Source organism: Callorhinus ursinus, unplaced genomic scaffold (genome assembly GCF_003265705.2).
Source record: "Callorhinus ursinus isolate GAN/ISIS: 27379988/994484 unplaced genomic scaffold, GSC_fseal_2.0 scaffold5, whole genome shotgun sequence".
Lineage (NCBI taxonomy): Eukaryota > Metazoa > Chordata > Mammalia > Carnivora > Otariidae > Callorhinus > Callorhinus ursinus.
Window position 1 is genome coordinate 18041812 of NW_027397067.1, and position 23413 is coordinate 18065224.

Genomic DNA, 23413 nt, shown 5'->3' on the forward strand with positions numbered 1-23413 from the left:
CAGTCGGAGAAATACAAGTATCATATGATTTCACTCATGTGTAATTTAAGAAACAAAACAAATGAACATAGGAGAAGGGAAGGAAAAATAGAATAAGATGAAAATTGAGAGAGAGGGAAACCATAAGAGACTTTGAACTCTAGGAAACAAACTGAGGGTTGATGGAGGAGAGGTGGGTGGGGGGATGGGGTAATTGGGCGATGGGCATTAATGAGGGCACTTGATGTAATGAGCACTGGGTGTTATATGCAACTGATGAAACACTAAATCCTACCTTTGAAACTAATTTTAAAAAATCTTAGTAAGTTCATATGAATGAAGCTATTAGTGTGCTAAGCTCTGGGACCCAAACTGGAAAAAAACAAATCACCTATTTATGACATAGTCTTTTGAATCATGAAAATACGGTGGAAAATAATTTTCCCCCTTAGCATACAAAAGAATGCATAAAAAAAAGTTCTTGTAATCTCCGTCTCCATTAATGGAATCTGAATTAGTCTTTTAAAAGAAATATGTGTAATTAATCATGGATTAAAAATTACTGACCAGATCATATAAATCATTTGAGACAAATTTAAACCCAAAGGCCTGTTCCAAATTCCAGTGTCAAAATTACTCAGCACATCATTAATAGATGATTTGCTGCATACAAGATTAATAGAAAAGACCTGACTTTTGAGGGTTGAGAAAAGGATTCAATTGGATGTCAAATTCAAAGATTTTATTTCCTCTCTAAGATGAATAACCTCTAATTATTGTTTATCAAATTTTATTTTCTCTGGCCCACTGCTATAGAGGGCTTCAGCGTAATTGTATCATAGGTCACTAATTCTCTTTTATAGAATTAGGTCCCCTTCACTGTAACATTAATATTTATATAAACCAACATTGATTTAACAAAAGATATATAAGCACTGTTATATATAAGAATTATTTGGAATTTGAGATACAGAAAATAACATTTAAAAATTGTTTTTATCAGAAATTTATACATAATCAGTCTTTCTTTATGAAACTTTCAGGCTCCTTTATATTTCAGTAAATGTACAGTCCCGTTGATGTACTTAAACTTTTATTGTGTTCTTTTATTATAATTCATTTGTCATTATATCTTTATAGTGCGTTATGTTGTGTTCCTGCTTCAACTTTGTTTCTTAGTCAATATACTTTCTTCAGTACAATAGAATCAAGTTTATTCATAAAAGTTATTAGCCATCTCAGAATTCCAGGCATAAAGTCTGAGAAAACAGTGGAAGTTTCACATTAATCTGCTCTAGGATATTAGCAATGAGTTTCTTAGAAACTCATTGACTTTTCAAAGTCATTTTATTATACATGGTTAAGTTGTCATTATAGAGAGCTGATGTAGCATAGTGGTTGAGAGTATGTACTCTGGAACCAAAGTAGCCAGATTCCAATCCCAACTCTGCCAGTTAATAGCAAGTGACATTAAGCCAATTGATTTGGCTTTGTAGGTGTTTCTTCACCTGTAGAATGGGGATGATAGTTGTGCATAGCTCATAAGCTTATTGTGAGGATCAATATATGTAAAAGTGCTATATGACTGTTAGCTATTATTATTTTGACTCATACTATTAAGGACATTAGCAAGGGGCGCCTGGGTGGCTGAGTCGTTAAGCGTCTGCCTTCAGCTCAGGTCATGGTCCCAGGGTCCTGGGATCGAGCCCCACATCGGGCTCCCGGCTCGGCGGGAAGCCTGCTTCTCCCTCTCCCACTCCCCCGCTTGTGTTCCTGCTCTCGCTATCTCTCTCTGTCAAATAAATAAATAAAATCTAAAAAAAAAAAAGAAGAAGAACATTAGCAATTATAGGGTGCCTGGGCGGCACAGTCAGTTAAGCATCTGACTCTTGGTTTTAGCTTAGGTCATGATATCAGGGTGGTGAGATCGAGCCCTGCATCTGGCTCTGAGCTACACACAGAGTCTGCTTAAGATGTTCTCTACCTCTTCCCCTACTCCTCTCCCCCCTCAAATAAATAAATAAATCTTTTAAAAAAAAGAACATTAGCAATTATTGTCAGGGATACAAATAGTTCTAGTTATTTCCTATTAGTGTTCAGAAATATGTCTATAACTATTTTATCAGGACACTGTAATAATACCTATTTATGTGATTTTCTTTTCTTTTAAAGATTTTATTTATTTATTTGACAGAGAGAGAGAGCACAATCAGGGAGAGCTGCAGGCAGAGGGAGAAGCAGGCTCCCTGTGGAGCAGGGAGCCCGATGCGGGGCTCGATCCCAGGACCCTGGGATCATGGCCTGAGCCGAAGGCAGATGCTTAACCAACTGAGCCACCCAGGTGCCCCTATTTATGTGATTTTCAAAGGGTTTTAGACATGCTAGAGTCAAATACATTCTCAGAAAAACACATCTCCAATTTTATAATGGAAGCCAAGAGGATTCATATGCAGAAATTTATTTTATATTAATCTGTTTCTTTCAATATTATGTGGCTGATCCATGTAAGAATATCCTAAGGACACTGGGAATAATAGGATGAATCACATATGCATCTTGCCAACAATTATTGACTAATAGAGGATAAACAAATTGTGTTATATATATTCAAGAGAATATTATTCAGCCATAAAAAGTAATGAAGTACTGATAGATATTACAATGTGGATGAACCTCAAAAACATACTAAGTGAAAGAAGTCAGACACAAGAGGGCACATCTGCAACAAGTGCAGATAAAATGCTCGTAGAAGCTTACAGGAAAGAGTATTTCCCACTAAAAGACTGAGAAAAAACTCTTAAAGGAGCTTGTATTTGAATAATGCCATGAAAGAAGAGCAGGACTTACGTGTGTAGAGAAATGAGGTTCTGTGTCGCATGTAGAGGAAAGGGCTTGTTTTGCTTGGAGAATGGGGGGCATGATGGGGAAGTAGGGTTATGTAATGGTCAGTTATGAAGGCTCTAGGGAGCTAGGCTGATAAGATTTTATTTAGTCATCAGTGGGATATTGTTAAGGTGTTTTCTATAAAATTAAGATGACATTCATGTACAACGTAAAATTAACCATTTTAAAATGAACAATTCGGTGACATTTAGTATATTTACAATGTTGTGTAACCACTACTTCTATCTAGTCTCAAACATTTTCTTTACCCCAAGTTAAACCCCATGTCCATTAAGCAGTGATTTCCTATTCCCATTCCCGTGCCGCGCCCCCACCCCCACCCACCCAGCAACTACCAATCTGCTTCGTGTTTCTGTGAATCCACCTATTCCAAGTAGTGGATTTATTTGGGATGTGCCCTCTTGTGTCTGACTTCTTTCACTTAGCATGTTTTTGAGGTTCATCCACATTGTAATATATATCAGTACTTCATTACTTTTTATGGCTGAATAATATTCTCTTGAATATATATAACACAATTTGTTTATCCATTCATCCCTTGATGGACATTTGGTTGTTTCCATCCTTCGGCTATTGTAAATAGTGCAGCTATTAACATGTACATGTAAATATTTATTTGGGCACATGTATTCGGTTGTTTGGGGTAAATATCTAGGTGTGGAATTGCTGGGTCATATGGTAATTCTATGTTTAGATTTCTGAGGAACTGACAAACTTTTCCACGGTAGCTGCACCATGTTACATTCCTACCAACAAATACAAGGACTCCAGTTTCTCCGCATCCTCACCACCACTTGGTTTCCACTCCTTTTTTTTATTACCATCCTAGTGTGTGTGACATGGTATCTCTTTGTGGTTTTGATTTGCATTTTCCTGGTGACTAATGATGTTGAATATCTTTTCATATGCTTGTTGGCTGTTTATATATCTTCTTTGGAGAAATGTTTATTCAGGTCCTTTGCCCACTTTTTAATTGTGTTGTTTATCTTTTTGTTGTTGAGTTGTACAAGTTTTTTATATATTCTTGATGCTAGACTCTTTTCAAATATATGATTTGCAAATATTTTCTCCCACTCCATATATTGTCTTTTTACTTTCTTGATGATACTCTTTGATTCACAAAATTTTTTAATTTTTAATTTTGATTTTTCACAAAGGTTTTTAATTTTTTATGAAGTGCAATTTATCTATTTTGTTGTTGTTGCTCATACTTTTAGTGTCATATCTAAGAATCCATTGTCAAATCCAAGGTCATGAATATTCATATCTATGTTTTCATATAAAATTTTTATAGTTTTAACTCATATTTAAGTCATTAGTCAATCTTGAGTTAGTTTTTATATAGAGTGTGGGGTAGGAATCCAACTTCATTTTTTTGTATGTGGATACACAATTGGCCAACCACTATTTGAGGAGACTGTCCTTTCCCTGTTGAATGATCTTAGCACCCTTGTTGAAAATTAGTTGGCCATAGATATATGGGCTTATTTATGGACTCAATTCTATCCCAGTGGTTTATAGGCCTGTCCCTGTGCTAGTATTATATTGTTTTCATTACTATAACTTTGTGATAAGTTTTGAAATCAGAAAGTATGAGACCTTGTTCTTTTTCAATATTGTTTTGGTTATATAGGGCCCTTTGCAATTCTATATGAATTTGAGGGTCATTTCTGCAAAACAAGGCTGTTAGAATTTTGATAAAGATTGCATTAAAATTATTACAGGATTTGAACAGAGAAAATGATTTGACTAGAATTGAATTGTCTTAGACAACATTCTACAATATGGATAGGAAGGAGTCTGGGAGACCACTAAAAAAGTTAGCACAACAGGAAGGCTCAGACCTATATTATCAGAGTAAAGTAAAGGGACAAATGCCAGACAGGCTGTGGAGGCAGACTTGAAGGGACTGGAGAAATTGGTCCATTTATTTAATAATTTGCACCCCGTTGTTATATGCCCCAGGCCCTGCAAATGTTATGGTAAACAAGATAGATATGTTATTTTGCTTTCATGGACCTTGAACTCTAATGGGGCAGGAACAGGGGAACAGTAAACAGTGAAATAAAGAGCAAATTGTGATCACAGTGCTATGAAGAAAATGGACAAGCTACTATTACAGAGATAACAGAGGAGGGCCTATTTTATATAGGAAAGGCCTTGATGAAGAACAGCTATTTATGTATTTATTTTTAAGTAGGCTCCACACCCAGTGTAGAGCCCAACGCAGGGCTTGAACTCACAGCCCTGTGATCAAGAGTTGGACATTTAACTGACTAAGCCACCCAGGCACGCCCCCCACGTTTTTTTTAAAGATTTTATTTATTTATTTGAGAGAGAGAGTGAGCATGAGCAGGGGGGGAAGGGCAGAGGGAGAGGGAGAAGCAGGCTCCCTGCTGAGCAGAGAGCCTGACTCCTGGGACTTGATCCCAGAACTCTGTAATCATGACCTGAGCCAAAGGCAGATGCTTAACTGACTGCCTTAACCCAGGCGCTCCCCTTTTATTTTTATTTTTTTAATTTTTATTTATTTATTTGATAGAGAGAGAGCCTGAATGGGGGAAGTGCAGAGGGAGAGGGACAAGCAAACTCTATGCTGAGCACGGAGCCTGAAGCGGGCCTCAATCCCAGGACCCTGAGATCATGACCTGAGCAGAAATCAAGAGTCGGAGGCTTAACTGACTGAGCCACCCAGGTGTCCCTCTCAGTCTTTCTGTGTGTGTGCTGATTAGTCTGGTTTAGCAATTTGACTGATTTTTTTTTTAATTAACTTTTGGTCTCATTGATTTTTCTCTTTTCTCTTTCATTGGTTGTGCTCAGATCTTTATTACTTTCTTTCTATGCATAATACTTCGGTTTAATTTGCTCCCTTTGTTTAGTAAGGTAGAAACTGAGTTCACTGATTTGAGAACTTTCTTTTTTTATTATGGGTATTACCTCCTAAGGACTGCTTTATTGCCATCCACAAATTTTGATATGTTGTGTTTTAATTTTCATTCAGTGCAAAATATTTCCTAGTTTTCCTTTTGATTTCTTCTTTGACCCTTGGGTTACTTAGAATTGTATATTGATTTCACATATTTGGGGATTTTCCAGATGTTTTTCTGTTATTGATTTCTAACTTAATTTCACTGTAGTTAGAGAACATAACTTTGTATGCCTTAAATCCTTATAAGTTTATTGAAACTTGTTTTGTGGCCCAATATATTGTCTATCTTGGTAAATATCTTGTGTGTACCTGAAAAAGAATTATATTCTTGTGTCTTGTAGTGATCTATAAATGTCAGTTAGGTTAAGATGGTTAATAGTATTGTTTGGGTCTTTTATATCTGCTATGGTCTGAATGTTTGTGTCTACTCTCAAATTCATACATGGAAATCTTCACCTCCAAAGGTGATGGTATTAGTAGGTGGGGCATTTGGGAGGTAATTAGGTCAGGAAGGTGGAGCCCTCATAAATAAGATTAGTACTCTTACAAAAGAGAACCCACAGAACTTCTTATTCCCTTCTATCAGGTGAGGACACAGAGAAAAGATACTGGCCATAGACCAGGAAGAGGGCCCTGACTCAACCATGCTGGCTCCCTGATCTCCAGTTTTCAGTCTCCAGAACCCATGAAAATTAAAAATCAGTTGTTTATAAGCTACACAGTCTGTGATATTTTGTTATAGTGACCCAAAATGATTAAGACAATATCCTTGCTGATCTTGTTTCTACTTGTGCTATTATTATGAGAGTGTTTTTAAAACCTCTAAAAATAGCATATGCCTATTTTTCCTTCAAGTTGTTTCAGTTTTTTCTGATTTATTTTGAAGCTCTGTTATTAGATACATAAATGATTAGGACTTTTTTTTTAAGATTTTATTTATTCATTTGCTAGAGAGAGAGAGAGCACAAGCAGGGGGATAGGCTGCGGAGAGGGATAAGCAGGCTCCCCGCTGAGCAGGGAGGTCCATGCGGGGCTGGATCCCAAGACCCTGGGATCATGACATGAGCCGAAGGCAGATGCTTAGCCAACTGAGCCACCCAGGCGCCCCCATAAAAGTTTAGAACTTTTATGTCCTCAAGATGAATTGGCCCCTTCATAATTATGAAATGACCTTCTCTTTCCCTGGTAATATTATTTGCTCTGAAATCTACTTTATGTGATATTATTATAGCTGCTCCAGCTTTCTTTTGATTAGTGTTAGCATGGTATAGCTTTTTCCATCCTTTTACTTTTAACCTATTTGTGTCTTCATATTTGAAATATAGTTTTTTGTAGGTGAAATATAGTTGCGTCTTGTTTTATTTATCCAGTAAGACAAATTTTAATTGTGGTGTTTTGACCATTGCCTTTAATGTTATTATTGATATGAGTTGAGTTTATGTCTGTCCTCTTGTTACTTGTTTTCTGTTTGTCTTACCTGTTCTTTGTGTCCTCTTTCCTCTTTTTCTAGCTTATTTTGGGGTTTGAGTATACTACTTTGTTATAGCCTATCTTCAAATGAATTATGCCATGTCACTTATAGGATGCTTACACTTAATTATACAATATACCTTTCATAATATACCTCCATGTCTCTCCTCCCAACCTTTATGCTATTGTTGTCATACATTTTACTTACATATAGGCTATAAAGCCCACAATAAATGATTACTATTGTTGTTTTAAACAGTTATTATCTTTCAAAAGATAAAAATTGTAAAAAACCCAACACATCTCTTGTTACTATTTCCACTGTTCTTCATTCCTAGTGTATATTTCCAGAAATCTGGAGTCATTTTCTGTCTGTCTGATGGACTCCCTTTAACATTTCTTGTAGTGCAAGTCTTCTTGTTATGGTCTTTCAGTTTCTGTGCATCTGAAAAAAATCTTTATATTGTCTTGAGTTTTGGAAGATATTTTTTGCTGAGTATAGAATTCTAGGTTTATAGCTTTTTCGTTCAGTACTTCAAAGATGTTGCTCCACTGTTTTTTTCTTGCACTGTTTCTGACAAGAAATCTGTCATATTTACTCTTGTTTCTCCATATGGAGCATGTCTTTTTTCCCCCTGGCTGCCATTAAGATTTTTGCTTCATCACTGGTTTACTTTTTTACTTTTTTTTATTTTTAAAGATTTTATTTATTTATTTGACAGAGAGAGACACAGCGAGAAAGGGAACACAAGCAGGGGGAGTGGGAGAGGGAGAAGCAGGCTTCCCGTGGAGCAGGGAGCCCAATGTGGGGCTCGATCCCAGGACCCTGGGATCATGACCTGAGCTGAAGGCAGACGCTTAACGACTAAGCCACCCAGGTGCCCCTGGTTTTTAGTAACTGTATTGTGAAATATCTTGTTGTAGTTTTCTTTGTGTTTCTGGTGTTTGTGTTCATCAAGCTTGTGAGATCTGTGGGTTTATAATTTTCATCAAATTTTGAAATTTCAGTCATATTTCTTCAAATGTCTATTCTGATCTTTCCCCAGCCTACCTTTATCCTTTCCTTCTTCAACCCCAACTACAAGTATGTTAGACTGCTTAAAGTTTTCCCATAGCTTATTTTTTTTTTAAAGATTTTATTTATTTATTTGATGGAGAGAGACAGCGAGAGAGGGAACACAAGCAGGGGGAGGACAGGGAGAAGCAGGCTCCCTGCTCTGCAGGGAGCCCAATGTGGGGCTCGATCCCAGGACCCCTGGATCATGACCTGAGCTGAAGGCAGACGCTTAATGTCTAAGCCACCCAGGCGCCCCTCCCATAGCTTATTGATTCTTTTTTAAATTCCTTTTTCTCTCTACAATTCATCTTGGAAATTTTATATTGTGTGTCTTCAAGTTCACTAATCCTTTCTTTTTCAATGTCTATTCTTCCATTAATCTCATCCAGTGTATTTTTCACCTTAGGGATGGTTGTTTTCATCCCTAAATTGGATTTAGAAATTTTTTATACCTTCCTTGTCTCTACTTAATTTTTTGAATATATGTCCATTATAATAACTGTTTTAATGTTCTTGTCTGCTAATTTTAACATTATGCAGTTGTTAGTTTCAGTGATTGATTTTTCTCCTCATTATGGGTCGTATTTTTGTTTATTTGCATGCCTTATAATATCTGATTGAATGGCAGATGTTGTGAATTTTAGCTTGTTGGGTGCTGAATATTTTTGTATTTTTATAAACATGCCTGAATTTTAATTTGAGATGCAGTTAAATAACTTCAAAATATGATCCTTTTGGATCTTGCTTTTTATTTTGGTAGCACCCAAGCAGCATTTAGTCTAGGGCTAATTACTCTCCGATACTAGGGCAAGACCCTTCTAAGTACTCTATCTCATTGAACTGGGACGTTTCTAGTTGGCCTGGTGTGAATAGTGACTGTTCCTGGTCCTCTGTGAGTGCCCAGTACTTTTCCTTCTAATGCTTTGAGATGGTTTGTTCTTTCCATGACCCTGAGTACAGGCATACACTGATCAGCACTCCTGAATTCCCAAGGAAGACCCTCTGCAGATCTCTGGGATTCTCTGTGTTGTTATCTTGTCTCCATATCTGAGTTGTGAATGCTAGCTATCTTGTTCTCCCTGGTCTCACAGCTCTTGCAGTTCCCTCTTTTCCTGCCATGGCCTGTAAGTTCTCTGAAGGTGATAAGCTAGGGCCAATCTTGTACATTTCACATCTCTGAGGCATCAGTCTCCTTCATTGCATGATATCCATCTTGAAAACTGTCGTTTTATATATTTTGTCTGGCTTCTTTTTGTTGTTGTTCGTTCAGGTGGGAGAGTAAATATGGTCCTTGTTACTACATCTTGGCCAGATAGAGAAGTTCCCCTAAGGCTCTAATCTTAATAGTTACTTCACATTTTTAGAAGAGGAAGAGAAACATTCCAAGAGTCTATAACCAGTAGCCTCTGGTACAACCAGTCTGTAAAATGAAGTGTGACTGTTGTTTAATCTGCCTATTAATGCTTTTTAAACATCCAGAATATTATAAAGGTTTGCTGTGAGTAGTGATTTATAGATTGTCTGGGCCAGACTTCAGAGCTCTGGGGCCTCCTTTAAACATGCCAGTGACATTTTCAAAACACAAGGGGCCATTGATAGATTGCAAATCAGTTTTCACTCTTACTTGGTAGTCATTCTGCAAACTTGGTTCTGCTTCTACTTTTGTCATCTGGGTAAGGTTGCAATTAAGGAAAATTTACTCTCTAAAGATGTTAGTAGTATGTAGGGCCCCTTGACATAGGCAATTTACTGTGATTTGAGGCTTTATTTCTTGGACACTAAAAACCATTCTAATCCCACTCTGAGAAGTGCTGTGTGATTCTTGTTTATCTTATTCTTAAGAATTTATTTGAAATTGAAGGGAAACTCTTACAATCTTATTTGCATGAAAAGAAAAGACCAGTATTTTAATTAAAGCAAAGGAGAGAGAGGGCTTAAGGAAAGCTGAAAATAATCATAGACTAATGAATATATTCTTAAGCACTTACTATGGGTATGTTACTTGTTTTGGCAATGGGGTGACAAAAGAATGGGCTGGCTATTTTTATTTTTATGTATCTCTGTGCATCTCATAGATTTAGTCTTCAAAACAGTCTTATTTAGGGGCGCTGGGTGACTCAGTTGTTGAGCATCTGCCTTCGGCTTGGGTCCTGATCCCGGGGTCCTGGGATGGAGTCCCACGTTGGGCTCCTTGCTCAGCGGGGAGCCTGCTTCTCCCTCTGCCACTCCCTGCCACTCTGCCTGCTTGTGATTCCTCTCTCTCTCTCTCTGTGTCAAATAAATAAAATCTTTAAAAAAAAAAGTCTTATTTAATAGTAATTTATTTTCCCTTTTCTTTTCTTTTTTTTTTTTTTACATAATCTTTACATCCAACATAGGACTTGAACTTTTGAACTCAAGACCCCAACCAAGATCAAGAGTCACATGCTCCACTGATGGAGCCAGTCAGGCACTCCTGTTTCCCTTTCTAAAAATCAGTCACATCTAGCTGCCCATCAGAGCTTTGGTTAACATGAAATAATTGGTGTTATTTCAGTGTCATATAATTTCAGATAAAAACAGAAAATTCTGGGGCTCCTGGCTGGCTGGCTCAGTCAGTGGAGCATGTGACTCTTGATCTTGGGGTTGTGAGTCCGAGCCCCATGTTGGGTATAGAGATTACTTAAAAAATAAAAATATAAATTTTTTTAGTTAAAAAAAAAACAGAATCTTACTGTTCTAGGTAATTTGAACAGCCTAATTGTAGATGAATATAAATTTCTTTTAGGCTTTTGAGATACTGAAAATAGCTTTTTCTTTCTTAACTGGCTGGGGCCTAGGGTTATCTAGTAAGGAGCTTACAGTTTAGTTTTGGAGATAAATATAAATAACAGAAAAAAACAAAATGAGGTAGGCCTGCTAAGTTGCCACATTGAGTGGTACACATCCTAAGTGTTATAGCATTTTATTGGATAGAGAGGTCCCTGAGCTGAGCTATCATCTGAACAGGTAGCTAGGACTTAAGAAGTATCTAAGCTGGGAAGCAGTGGATATAAATGTTCAGTGGCAGGAATGTTGGCTCTATGTTGTGGCTACTGTGCAGTGAGGAAACAGTCTGTCAGAGTAGTTGAGATTAGGTGGAAAAAAATAGGTGAGCGTCAGATCTAAGAACCTGAGTTCTTTGATTTTGTACTTTATACAGAGATGGCAGTGCAAATGAGAAGGTTCATTGAAGAGACTCTGTAATGGAAAAAGCCGAGGACCTGGTGACCAAATGTGAGGACTGAGAGGGATGAGTCAGAGGTTTTTAGCTAGGACAAGAGTTATTATTATAGCAAATAGAAAAGTCAGAAAGGAGAGCTTGAATGAAGTGATGCCAGAGATCCCTGAAGCATTTTCTAAAAATTCCCAGTTTCTCTATGTGGCTCCTGACTGGACAGCACTTTCCCTATGGTCCTTTGCCCTTAATTGTTGAGCCTAGCAGGATGAAATTAAGTTTGGAAGGGCAAATAGAGGTCATGAGGCCACCTGGCCTAATCTCTTCATTTTACAGATAAGCAGATCTGGGGCTTCAGATTTTGTGACTTCCCTTAGGGCCACACAGCTAGGCTGGCCTCTTGGCACTGTTTTCTGAAATTCTTCCAGCAAATGCTGCTTGTTAGCAAAGTGAGCCTTGTGTTTTCCCCACCACAATTCAATTAGTGTTTGACTTGATTCCTCAAATAGTTTTTCACCTTCAAAAATCAAATAAATTAATAGTTAAAATAATTCCTTCTGAGGGGTCTGATTTTTTCCTTTATCCATACATGTAGTCGCAAACCTTGTAGTACACCGTGGGCATTAATGCCAAACTCGGCCTGGGTGAAATGAGTCTGCTCTCTTGAAAAGTGCCTGAGCTATTTGAGGGGAGAAGGAATGAGTAAGTCTGAAGCGATTCCTACTGAGACCCCTTTCCAGAATTTTTTAAAATGAAAAACGAGGATGTGTGGTGATCAGTGAAGGATTTGCTTCCTTTCTTTGCCCCTCTAAATCCTAGCTCCTATGACTTCTCATGCATGGAACCCTGAATTCGTGAGTCCTACCCTGCCCGAGGAGAATGAGATTAGCTAATGCGCTGAGTAAGTGAACTAAGCTACTTTAAGAGGTCTCACCCAGCCCTACACCTCGGCTGGAACCTGGGGAGAGCGCCTTCTCTTTCCCCTCCCAAGCCTCTTTCCTCATTTTGCCACATGGCTGTCTGTCTCCCTTTCCCCGTCCCCTCTGCCTGCGTCCCGCACCTACTCCCTCGGGGTCAGGCACCCCCACGCCCTCCCCGCTTTATTTATTTAGGGCCTCCTGGCGGCATCCAGCCTGCACCTTCACGCAGGTCCACCGTCTTCTAGCGAGCTAGGGGCAGAGCTGAGTGAGCATAAGCCCCGCCCCTAGCCTTGGGCGGAGCTAGTGGCCTAGAGGGTTCCCTTGATTGGTGGGGGCGGGGCCTGCTGCGAGGGGCGGAATCAGGAGGTCGGGCCAAGGCCGGGAGGGTGGTGGGCCCCGCTGGGGGTAGGAGGCGCGGCGCGGAGGCCCGTAGAGTGTGGCGCAGCTGTGGCGGCGTTTCCCGCTCGCTATGCGTCGGGCGAGGGTCCCCGAAGGTAAGTACGGGGAGGGGTCTGGGCGCCGCGAGAGCCAGGTGAAGGAACCCCCGCGGGCGCGTTCGAGCCAGGTGTGGTTTGGTTGGACCGGCCCCTGGGCCACTTCCGTGCGTAGTAGGAGCGCGTGGTGCGGCTGGGCGGCCCCCTGGCGTGAACCCCTAGAGGCAGGGAGACACGGGGTCCGGCTCTAGTTTTGCAGCACTTGTTCACGGCATTACCGCCGAGACAGAAAAACGTTTGCGTTGCTCCACACACCTCCCTAAATCTCGAGAGACCTCAGGTACTGAGATTTTACGTTCTTTAAAATACATTTCTAGTTTGTGGTTCAGGACTGGAGGAGAAACTCGATAATGAACTTGCAGTGCAGCTTTATTTTGACTTCGTGTTATTCAGTTTGTAAGAAGAGTGCAATTGGTAATGGGACTGTTAATTTAAACAGGGACACCAGGATTTACATAGGCAGTGTATTGTGGAGGTTAAGCTCTTAGGCTTTGAAGCTAGAGTGCCTGGGTTTGAATCTACTTAATTGTGAAAACTTGGGCAATTTGCTTAATTTCTCAATGACTTTGTTTCTGCATATGTAAAATGAGGATAATGATAGTTCCATCCTTATAGGATTGTTATGAGGATTAAATCAGTTAGTACTTAATTCCGTCCGGCGCATAGTCCACAATAAGGTTGGCTGTTATGCATTTAGATGGGCATTAATCTTCAAAGCTGTCAACACCGGAAAACCTTTCCGCAGAGTTGTAGCTAGAAATGCTTGGGGATTCCTTTGGAATTTCAGAGACTGAATCCCACCAGATAAGGTCTCATTACTTTTCTCACCTACTAGAGATGTGATCATCCACCTGGTTTCAAATCTAATCCACTCTCAAATGATACAGAAGCCTCAGGGTCTTAAAGGCTGTTCTAAAAGACGGATGAAAAAGGCAGCACTTTCAGAGAGGGTATCCTCATTTTTAATACCAAGCTCCGGTATGTTTGTTTAAAAGAAGGTCATTATCACTTTTATACAGAACTTACAAGTTGTGTTACTTGGGATGGGTGCTTATTTGTACTATTATTGCAAAAGGACGTAAACCAGAGTACCCAAATACATAAATAAACTAAACATCATAGGAATCGTAACTAGCCAAATAGAATCTCAGAATTGAAAGGAATCTGAAAAATCACAACAGCTGCCCTTTACAGATAAGGATGAGGCCCCAGTATCCAGAACCAATAAAATGCATAGTTCAGGGTAGAATTCAGCTCTGCTGAACAACAAATAATAAAATCAAAGAATGATGTTACTTCTGATTTTGATAATTGTGCTGTTTTTATTTTTGACAGTTTTATGGTGCTGTGAATGGTTTTTCTCTCTGCAGCATCCTCCTTGGTAGCTTAATTGCATGATTCATAATCATTCTTCAGCACCTTTGATTTAAATCACAAGTTTCAAAAGTTGCTACATCAATGATTGCTTTGAGAACAAGATGATTGTCTCTTAAGCTTTTTACAAACATGTTCCAACAGTGCTTTGGTTTTGTTGTTTTAAAATGTCCTTTTCTCCCATGTAGGGAATATAAACAGCCAGTGTAAACACATTGACCTACTAGGCAATTTGTTATCAGTGTGTTATTGGTGAAGTTTTTTTGATCTGCTTAGGGTAGAGTCAGGAAGTGGAACACTGAATACTAGCCCAAGGAAATAGGACTGGGTCACCAAAGAGATACACTGCAATTGCTGCTAACTTCAAAAGCATCATGGAGTGAAACTATTTGAAAATATTGGTGTGTTAGTTGCTGACTCTTTCCTGGCTCCTTGCGCGGTTCACTCCCTCACCTCTAGGTATTTGTTTAGATGTTACTATCTCAGTCAGACCCTAATTAAAATTCCATACAACTCCTCTCTTTCTATAATATATATTTATCTCTTTATTTACTTGTTCATTATCTCTTGTCTGCCATTAGAGGGTAAGTTCCATGAGGGCTGTGGTACTTCCCAGTTGTGTTCACTGCTGTATCCTGAGTGCTTGGAAACTGCCTGGCACCAGGTGTCAGATTTGTGCATCTGATGCAGACATTTCCAGCTAGGGCTAGTAATTACTTAAACCAATTCACTGTCATTTTGCCTTGCTCTCCGTTCCCCCCTTTTCTAGTTATTTATTCTGGTTACCCAGGAATAAAACCATGAGGCAGTATTAATGCCTCCTTCCACCTTGCACTCCACATGCAATAGCAAATCGCTATTACTTATTTCTCCAGTCATTTTTTTACAAACCAGCCATTCTTATTGTTGCCAAACCCCTGTTTCTTTAAGCCCTCCTCCATTTCATTCCATTCTCTACACCTACAACCTTTCAGGTTCCCTTTTCGAATGCTTTTACATCCTCATCTGCAGAATGAAATCCAGAGTGAGAAGCCTGGCATTCACAGTTCTCTACATGATTTTAAATGCACTTTTCCATCCTCTGTCTCCTATATGTAAGAAAAGTGATTTCCAATTTATGCTTGTAACTATGAAAATAAAATAAGGCTTTAATGATAATGCCATGTAAAAGCCATGGGTATTGAAGAGGGCACGTTCTGCGTGGAGCACTGGGTGTTACAAACAATGAATCATGGGACACTACATCAAAAACTAATGATGTAATGTATGGTGATTAACATAACAATAAAAAATTTAAAGGAAAAAAAAAGCCAAAGGTGAGTGTTGCTTCTTGACAGTTTCTCTTTCTGTTTTTATCGAGTGGAGTGAATGTTTTCCTGTAAGTGGGCAGGAATTCAGACAAATTGAACGAATGGCTATTCTCTGTACTGAGGACTTTTGCTGCCCTCTCTGTTTTGAGTGCCCAGCCTTCAGATCCTCCCTCACCACCCCAAATACCTAGATAAGTTCAGTTAGAAGTGTTTTTTTTTCTTCCTCTGAATTCTAGAAACTTTTCATACTTTTCTTAGAGAATTTATCAGTCTATTTTGAATTGTAATTCTTTGGGCATTTATCTTTTCTTTTTGCTACATATTAGCTCCTGGAGGACAAGAATCACGCACATAAAAATTCCAGTTACTTTTTTAAGGAAAAATAAGACATCCACTTCTTTGTTTTTTAAATAAAAGTGAACTTAAAGTTCTTTTTTATAGGTCTTTAAATCATTAAATATTGAGCTTCAACAATCATTTCTATAATACGGACAATTAAGGAAGAAGGCAGGGGGAAATTTAGTACTACATAAAAAGATCCAAAAGAAGATACTGAGATCTGGATTCATAGAAGGGAAGAGGTGTAGGGATAGCAACATACCCAACACCTAAATGCACAGGCAGAAGTTTAAAAAGATACACAGACTCACTCAGGAAACCATTAGGGCAAGACAGACTTCATGGAGCAAGCAACATCTGCAGCTTTGGTTTTTCTTGTGGGGAATTATTCCTAGCTTTATTTTGTTTTTGCATCTCTACGCACAAATAATACTGTCACTGCTTTGTTTTCTGAACTGGGTAAGACTGAACTTTCTCTTCCTCTTTCTGGTCTGCAGAATGTAGTTTACCTTCTTTCCCTTATTTTTAAACTAATAAAGTGTTCATACTTCTTTCTTATTTTCCTGTATGTATGGAGAAGATATATGCCAGAAGCTCTTAGTTCTTCAGAGAAAAGAGAAGGTACTTGAATTTATCTATTGTGAGAAACTTCCGGTTTTATTGTTTGATATCAGCATCTGGTTTAATATATTTTGTTTCATTTCATTACCCAGCATATCCTTGCACATACTCCAGTTGAGTGAATGCTTTTCTTTTGCTTGTGACTTTTTCTGATAAATTAAAATTTGTCTCTAGAACATCTATAGACATTTCTGAAATTTAATTTTCTCTATTGCCTCCCAGACCTTGACTGGTGTTTTCCCATTCTAGGACATGCATTAGCCTAACTTACTCTCTTTGTTGATTTTGAGTACTTAGAGGTGTTGACTATATTTATTTTACCATTCCTAGGATGAAGCTGCAGTTTCTATTGGTAGGAAAGAGTTGGTAAGGAAAATAAATATAAAAGTCCTAATTTTTTAAATGTTAAAACTTTAAGGTAAAAATCTGCAGATTATTTTTACTAATAAGTAGCTATTATAAGGTCAGGACTTAAAGCTAATATACTACAATTTATTTTTTAAATTTTTTAAAATTAAAATTAAAATTTTTTAAATTTATTTTTTAAATTGTAGTATATTAACTTTAAGTCCTTACCTTGTATTAGCTATAAGGAGAAAACTTACAACCAATTACATATTTAAATCATACCACAATTTAAATTTCTTCTTATGTGCTAACCAGTAAAGTTTTATTGTCAGAAAAAGAATCTTGAAAGCAAATATTTGCTTTGGAGTACAGTTTCCTTTATGACACTGTATAAAGCATCTTTGTTTACCCTGAGTTCTCCTTGTTTTCAAAAGCCTTAGTTAAGGGTACATATCAGATAGGATCATTCATACAAATAATAAAAGATGGGGTGCAGACTAATTACACATTTCTAGCACATGGTAAACACTGTGCAAGTATCTGTTAAATAAATCTATATTTTTCAAGATTTTGTTAGAGTACTGTAGCATACTAGTACATTTAATAATGGAATTGATCTAGTAAAGAGGGAGAAATTGATGATTCAGGAGACATTAAGGAATGATGAGCCATTGGTTACTTCGAAGATCTCACACACTTTGGCAAATGGCAATTTTTACGTGCCTCTCTCCACCTGTTTGTTGAAAGAATAAATGAAATGTGTACCCTAGGTACGTGGCAATACTTAAGTCACAATTTCTACATTCTAGTCAGGGAGGTTTTCAACATACAAGATGTAATCTTAGATGATTATAAATGCTAAAATGGAAAAAACCCAGGATGACGACAGATTACTGTGGACAAGGAGCACTGTAGTTAGGTGGTCCCAAAGGTTTGCACAAAGGCCTCAGTGTGAGGAGCTGATGGAAGAGCATGCTAGGCAGAGGGGACACAGGTATAAGAGATGAGATGGGAGAGTGCTCAGTGTGTGAGAAATAGGAAGGGTACTGTTCCCACAGGAGTCTAGCGAGTAGGGTGGTGAGGCACTGGTGGGATGCAGCTGGAGAGATTGGAAAAGGTTAGGCCATATGGGTGCTTGTAGGCTATTAGCAACAATTCAGGGTTTGGCTTTTATTCTAAGGGCAGTGGGAAGCAATGGAAAGAGTTTAAGCAGTGGGGTGAAATTATCAGATTTATAGTGATGAAGAAAATGACCCCGGTTACTGCAGGAATAATGGATTGCGGGGGCTTAGAGTGGAAAGTTCTCTAAAGAGACTGTGAAATGTGATGGTGATTGTGGGGGTTCTTTGGCGGTGGGTTTTGTTTTTGATTCCTCCTCACTTCTCCCAGTCTTCCCAGCCAGAGAGCCAGAGCAAGGCTTCATAGGACCTGCAGTATTTTACCACTGCTAATTCTGTGAAATTCCATGTTCGTTTTTCTCATGCCTCATATAATCATCCATCCACCCATCACTCTTCCAGTGATCACAGTCCTCCAGGAATCATTCTTGAAAGTGTTGTGTTCCCATCTTCCTGGAACATACGCTGGGAGTGTACCTCCCAGTGGAAAAGCTTGGGAAGCCAGGAATAGGGTAGGTGTTCTGGTTGTGGGGAACCCAAGACAGTGACCTTAGGAGGCTGAGAAGGATAGAGCAGAGCATTGCAGCTGCAGTGAACATCCCTACCCTGTCGGTTCTGTAACCAGTGGAGGGACATGTTATCAGTTGGACTCAGTTTAGGATCTTCTTCCTTATCCTGGCAGCTTTGAGTCTAGTATTGGAAAACAGAGGACTATCAGTTGTTACTTCTACCTCCTCACTCAATCCTTTCCTTAAATATCTGTATTAAATGGAGTCAGTTTCAGAGAACCAACAGACTCATGTAACTTTTGTCAAGGTTTTTGGATACTGCTGTCAGATTGTTGGGTGCAGACCATTCTTCTATACTGTGTCCCAACATTGAATATCTTACACATATTTTATTTCCTTTTTTTAGAAAGTGGTTTCTTTTCTCTTTTTTTAGGATTTTATTTATTTATTTGACGAGAGAGACATAGCGAGAGAGGGAACACAAGCAGGGGGAGTGGGAGAGGGAGAAGCAGGCTTCCCACTAAGCAGGGAGCCCAATGTGGGACTCGATCCCAGGACCCTGGGATCATGACCTGAGCCGAAGGCAGACGCTTAACGACTGAGCCACCCAGGCGCCCTACACATATTTTATTTCTAATTCTTAATACCACTTTTCTTTATCAAGAATCAGGATAAATAAAAGGTACCTCAAATAAGAGATGCAATAAACCTTGGAAAAACTAGGACTGCTTTGTGATTACAGAATGAGGGAAAAATCAGAGAGGGGGGTGGGGTGGGAATTAGAGGAAGGATATATTAGTAAGGAAGGAAAACAGGAAAAGTTGTAACTGATTCATCCTGCGATATGTGTAGGGAGAAGGTTACTATGTATCTTCCATTTTCAGATCCTGTTAGATTTTTAATCTGTTCTGCAGTGAATTTAATTTACAGATGTGACAAAGATGTGCTTTGTTTCTCTTTGGAGCTAGTATTCTGAAAGGTGGAAATGAACAGATACAGATTATATACTATTACAGTAGGCTTTCAGTAAAGTAGTTAGTTTGAAGAATTTCCTAAGGTGCTTTTAATGTAGTTTAAAATGAAACCCAACTCTCTTGGCCTGTTCTCAGGAATAATTCCTGCCCCCTTCCCCATGCCCATTCCTTTTCATATTCTCTGGGTCAGTCCCCATTTTCCAAACCAGTCCCTATGCCATACCCCATGTCTGTAAGGGGATTTTCTTTTGTCTCTTCCTTTGTCAGTTCCCTCCTTTAGGACCCTTGTTTCCAAACATCCAGCACCAACACCCCTGCCCCCCTGCCCCCCTGCTGAAGAAAATCTGTAGCTCTTCCAGGTCTGCTTCTTGCCTTTTGGAACAGGATTGTTCTTAATTTCCCTTTATGCCTTGGTGTAAATCACTGAACCCCTCTTTGCCATATTAGTTGAGAGTGGATACAATACTTACGAATGTATCTGTCTTGTAATTTTGGGTAAGGTCCACTAGTCAGTACCAAACAGCATCCATGATGTGTGAAAGAAATGGAGTTAAGAACTTCTCTGCTTAAATTTTAGAGGTAAAAAGCTGGAGAATCTTTGGAGTTTCTTATAAAACATTTTTTGGCTGTCTGAAACAAAGATGGACAAGATCCAGGACAGTAATTGCATGTAATGGACACAAACATGGGCACAATGATGAAGGAAAAAAATTCTTTTAAAAAAGCCTTAACTGATGTTAGCTATACTGGAATTGAAATAAAAACCTTAATTTTAAAAAGGCCTTAATCAGTGCCTATCTATTTTAAGTAGTATTTGTCAACAAAATTTTAACATAACATGAATTTGGACAGTTTTCTGTCATGGTATTTCATCCATATTTCTTACTTTTTACAGCCCCGAAATAAAAAAAAAATTAAATCTGTTAATGATTTTTTTAAAACTTTCCCCCCCTTTTAAAAAACCATATCCTATGATAGCATCCTTTCTTGTGTTCTTCTTCTTTTTTTTTTTTTTTAAGATTTTATTCATTTATTTGACAGAGACAGACACAGCGAGAGAGGGAACAAGCAGGGGGAGTGGGAGAGGGAGAAGCAGGCTTCCCGCTGAGCAGGGAGCCCAGTGCGGGGCTCGATCCCAGGACCCTGGGATCATGACCTGAGCCGAAGGCAGATGCTTAACGACTGAGCCACCCAGGCGCCCCTCTTGTGTTCTTCTTATTTCATAATTTAGCCCTTGATTGTCCTTGTGATGGGGCCAATACTCGGGGTCTATTCTGTACCACACTCTTGGCTAGATGTTGACATGATGTTTTATGAAGCTGGGCCACTCCTCGTACAGTGCTACACAAACCTGACCCCTCCTGGTGGCAGAATCAGAAAGCTGCTTTTCCTGTGCATGGCCTTTTTTTCTATCACCTGATAGTTAATGGATGCTTGGTGTTCTCCCCTTCAACCTGTATCTCCAAAGGTGATTCAGAAGAAGGGGATGCATGCAGTAGTACTATAAGGAATTCAGAGACAGTGTGTGCACACCAAGCTCTCAGGTCAGAGCTGTGATCACCATACGGTGCTACCACCTGAAGGTGTGTGAGAATATGGACCTTGTAGCCTAGGTTTGTTCATCTGAAAATGCAGATAAAGGAATCTTGATGAGTCTCTGTGAGGAACAAGTGATGTGTTAGATGTAAGGCACCCTTCAGATAGTGCCTAGCTTTAGTACTCAGTAAATATTAGCTTCTTAACCTCAACAGTATTGACATCTTGGGCTAGATAACTTTCTGTTGTAGTGGCTGTCCTGTACATTGTAGGATGTTTGGCATCATCCTTGACATGTAGCCACTTAGCAACCCCCTCAAGTTGTGACAACCAAAAAATCCCCAGACATTGCCCACTGTTCGTGATGAGAACCATTACATATAAATACAATATTTACTAGTTGTTAGTCTACCTTTGCAAACCACTTTCCCCCTAAAGTCTGGCTGGTCCCTGAAAGTTCTGTTCTCATCTGACCCACTTCTTTTTGTCATGTTGGACTTGTCTGAGTTGATTCACTGGATGAATATCAAGGTTAGTTCTTCTATTCTGGGTTAGTATCTGAACTTAGTCTCATTAGAGCTACAAGACCCACCCCTAGGTGAGCCAGCTGCCCCTGGGAACCAGTCTCCAAGACTATATTGTGACTCTCCAACAGAGTGAAGGCAGATTCTTTTACCATTCTTCTTCTTCTTTTTTAATTTTATTTATTGTTTATTTGACAGAGAGAAACAGAGCAAGAGAGGGAACACAAGCAGGGGGAGTGGGAGAGGGAGAAGAAGACTCCCCACTGAGCAGGGAGCCCAATGCGGGGCTCGATCCTGGGACCCTGGGATCATGACCTGAGCCGAAGGCAGACACTTAACGAATGAGCCACCCAGGCGCCCCTCTTTTTTTTTTTTTAAGATTTTTTTTTTTAAGTAATCTCTACACCCAACATGGGGCTCGAACTCAAGACCCCGAGATCAAGAGTTGCATGCTCCACTGACTGAGCCAGCCAGGTGCTGCCGCCCTGCCGCTCTTCTTTTGAAAAGCCTAACTTACCTGTGAACCTCCCCCAAAATTCCAAGTTTTATTCCCACAAGAATAACATAGTTTCTGTTTGTTTTTAGTTGTGGGGTTCTTATATCAGTCCTCTTCTCTTTATTTTATTTCCCTGCCTGGCCATAAGATGATTTTGCAGAATTTTGATTGCTTCAGTTTCACAGAATAAACATAGATTAAATTTATAGTAATAGCAGGGTTGCTTTTTCATAGATTCAGTCCTGACCACTTAAGAATAAATTTATGAGGGGCGCCTGGGTGGCTCAGTCATTAGGCGTCTGCCTTCGGCTCAGGTCAGTATCCCAGGGTGCTGGGATCGAGCCCCACATCGGGCTCCCTGCACTGTGGGAAACCTGCTTCTCCCTCTCCCACTCCCCCTGCTTGTGTTCCCTCTCTCACTGTGTCTCTCTCTGTCAAATAAATAAATAAAGTCTTTAAAAAAAAAAGAATAAATTTATGAGCCTTCATTGATTTCCAAAGGACTCTTTAGAGTGTATATATGTTGTAGAGGCAGTGGTAGAACGGGTGCAAGTCCTGAAGTCAGACTACCTGGGTTCAAATCCTGATGCCACCACATGGAGCAGATTACTTCTCCTTTTATGCTTCAGTTTCTCCTTGGGTAAACCTGTCAGTAAGGCTTCAGCGAGGAGCCACAGTCTGGCTTATAATAAGCTTAGCCACTAAATATTAAATATTGTTAGGTTACTGGATTGATTTAGTTTGAAGGAACGGATGACCTTATTTAAAGTGAGACAGTGTGGTATAGCAAACAAGTACATATACATTTTGGAGGTGGTCAAATTTGGACTTAAATCCTAGCCCATTAACTGGATAGTAGCTTGGACAAGTGATGTCTTTCTTTAATTTATTATTATTATTATATTATTATTATTAGGGGACAGGTGATTTTATCTCATTGTTTTTCTCTAAGCAGCATCTTCATTTCCAACATAAGACTTTAGCACCCTTTTTTCAGAGAAAATTGAAGCAGACAAGTGTGATTTATTTCAAACTTCTCCCATATCTGCCTGGCTTTATTTTTATTTTTACTTATTTATTAATTTTTTGCCTGGCTTTATTTTTAGGTAGGCTGAGAATATATGACAGTCTTCATCTGTGTCCTCATGGTGTACCCTGCATACGTATAACATCACACTTAGTGAACTGTTGAAATTTTTATATTGCTTATCATTCTTACCCATGAGATAAGTTCTTTGCAGGTAGGATTTTTCTCTTATATCTCTTCCTTTGTCTTTCTATTGCTTAATGCATAATGAATGCTTAATAAGTATTT

General features: G+C 39.0%; 1 protein-coding gene across 3 annotated transcripts in view; it reads left to right on the forward strand.

Moving 5' to 3' along the window:
• Positions 1 to 23413, forward strand: part of SGK3 (serum/glucocorticoid regulated kinase family member 3) — a 139266-nt gene that overhangs the window by 41435 nt on the left and 74418 nt on the right. For 2 of the 3 annotated variants that reach the window (XM_025870681.2, XM_073892847.1), the window contains exon 1: positions 12821 to 12949. The exons of the other annotated variant lie outside the window; for it this stretch is intronic. The gene's annotated coding sequence lies outside the window, so the exon portion shown is untranslated. Of the gene's footprint in view, positions 1 to 12820; positions 12950 to 23413 lie in introns of those variants that run through there. 3 annotated transcript variants of the gene reach the window in all.